Raw genomic sequence first — 2,989 nt, 5'->3', positions numbered from 1 at the left:
TATTCGTGCATGCAGTACCCAACGTGAAAGAATAAGGCAATAAATCGCCTTGGGGGGTGATAAATATCACTCTGGCACCTGCTCTTGTTACTCATGACGCACCATCAAAAAACATTTGCCATGATTTTGGTGATTTGAACATCATAACTTGCTCATCGGGATATTCATCAAGAATAATTTCGCTATCTGTTACTAGATGAGCTGCCAGAAAGTCTACCACTGCCTGCCCCTTTTATCGCCTTCGCTGACTCGTACGTAATCATGTATTCTGATAGCAACAACATCCACTTTGCCAAACTTCCAGATAACATTAGCCTTATCATTAAAAACTTGATGGGGTCTGCTCAAGATATTAAGATTATGTCGTGAGACAGACAATAATGTCTTAGCTTCTGGACCGAGAATATCAATGTCAAACATACTTTTTCCATCGGCGTATAGTTGCATTCCACGCCTATTAAAGTTTGAATCAGATAATAAAGTGTTACTTCCTTCCCATTTTCATTCATTTGTGCCAACAAGGCTCCTAATGAATTCTCAGCCACTGATATGTACAGGATAAGAGGTCTACCCTTCATCGGAGCTATTAGCACTGGAGGCTATTTCAACAATTCTTTTATCGAGTCAGAGGCATGCTGACAAGACTTGTCCCATATAAATTCCGTTACCTTCTTCATTAAGTGAGAAAATGGCTAGCATCTTCCTGCCAAATTTAAGATAAAGTGGCGAATATATGCTAATTTCCCTTGCAAGCTTTTCAATTCCTTCAACATTTTTTAGGGTGGCATATCTCGAACAACTTTAACTTTCCCTGGGTCGATCTCGATTCCCCTGTGCCTTACAACGAAATTGAAAATTTTCCCTGACAATACCCCGAATACATATTTGGCTGGATTCATCTTTAACTGTTTCTTTTAGAGTCTGCGGAATACCAAAGCCAGATGCTCGCGATGTTCCTCGTGATGGTTAGATCTGACCACCAGATCATCCATGTAGCACTCAACATGTTTATGCATCATATCTTGAAATATATTCTGCATTGCCCTCTGATACGTTACACTCGCATTCTTAAGACTGAACGGCATGACTTTATAACAATAAATTCCCGAGGAAGTTTTGAATGTTGTTGCCTCTTCGTCTTCAGGGGCCATTCTTATCTGGTTATAACCGGCGTAATCATCCATAAAGGACATGATGGCATATTGCATTGTATTGTCAATCAATAGCTCGGTAATTGGCAATGGAAAGTTGTCTTTCAGGCAAGCTTCATTTAGTTCTCTGAAGTCAACACAAACCGTGATCTACCCACTTTTCTTCTTTACTGGGACAACATTCGAAATCCATTTAGGATATTTGACCTCTCTGATGAACCCGACTTTTATTAGCTTGCTTATTTCTTCTTCTATTCGAGGGACCAGGTCCGGATGAAACTGTCTTCGTGTTTGCTTGATCGGACTTTTATCCTTGGAGATGTTTAATCGATGCATTACCACTAATGGTTCTAAGCCTGACATTTTTGCATATGTCCAGGCGAAGACATCTTTGATCTCTTTCAGAGGCCTGATATACTGATTAACTTCTTCTTCTGGCAGACTAGCATTTATAAACGTATTTTGTGGTTCTTCTTCTGTTCTCAAATTTATTTCTCGCATACTATCAACTGTCGGTTGTCCCCCATCCTCCATCTGTTTCGGCACTGTTTCAGGATTTCTGACCATTTCAGAGTCTATTTTTTCTGCCTGGTCGACTGTAACCATGTTTACTAAAGCTTCTGCCCCCAGTCCTTGAAACTTTTCTCGCTCATTCTGATTAACTCCGATCGGAATTTGAATTCCCTTTCCGTAGTTTAAGCCAACGGTTCTTCGTAATTAAAGCCCATATTCTTCATGATTTTTCTACTTGCCGGACTATATCTATCAAGATCATTGGATGTTAATTTTCCATGACTCCTGTCACTGCCGACTGTTTCTTCTGTCTTTACTTCTGATGGGGCATAAAATTTAATTGGCTCTGGATATTTTACGCTGGACTTGACGTGAAATCTCTTCGGGATGAGCGGAAATGGTTTACTCCTTTCGGCATACGGGAGCGGTACTGTATAATTAGACTGCAAAATTTCCGACTGTTTCGGTGATAACAATGTTAATGGTGGTTGTCCTCTCGATTAACATAGATGCTTTGGCCTAAAATAAAATATTTTTCTTACTTTTTCTGTTCCAGATGATTTTGTCTCTTTTTCCTTTACCATTTCCATGCAAACGTTTCCTGGGGCCTTATTTTTATCATTCCTTTTCTCTTCCTTGTTAGTGAATTCGTTGTAATAACTAGTGTCTACGAAGAAGGCTTCAGCTTCTGTATATGGCCTCGCATCAACTAGTACTTTATGTTATACCCCGTCTTTATAGTATTTGAAGCACTGGTGTAGGGTGAAAGGTATAATGCCATATTAATGCATCCATGGTCTTCCCAGAAGGAGGTTATATGTTGTCATTACATTTATAACATGGCAGACAACATTTGTAGTTAACTCTCCTATTTCCAGTGTTATTGTGATCTTACCAAGTGCACGCTGTCCATCTTGATTAAAGCCCTATATCATCATTCCACTAGGGTGTAAGTTAGAACGGCGATAGCCCAACTCATTTAGCATTATTAGTGGTAATAGGTTCACCACAGACTCGTTATCGAGCATTATTCGCTTGACCTGTTTACCATGAATATGACCCATGATCATCAACGACCTATTATGTCCCCATCACAAATTAGGTCATCGTCAGAAAAAGAGATAACTGACATACAGTCTTCCTATTCCTCATTCTCCATTTCGGTCAGCAATACCCCTCTAATATCATCATCAGATAAGGCTCTAATCAGGCTTTGTCGGGAGTTTCTGACAATCTTAGAGCATCATAGACACTCAACCCAACTAGTATGCCTTTTAGATGGCTTATGATATCGTAAGTCACCTTCTCTGTCTCTGTCTCTTTTT

Source organism: Magnolia sinica, chromosome 7 (genome assembly GCF_029962835.1).
Source record: "Magnolia sinica isolate HGM2019 chromosome 7, MsV1, whole genome shotgun sequence".
Classification (NCBI taxonomy): domain Eukaryota; kingdom Viridiplantae; phylum Streptophyta; class Magnoliopsida; order Magnoliales; family Magnoliaceae; genus Magnolia; species Magnolia sinica.
Note: the sequence above shows the minus strand (reverse complement) of the source record.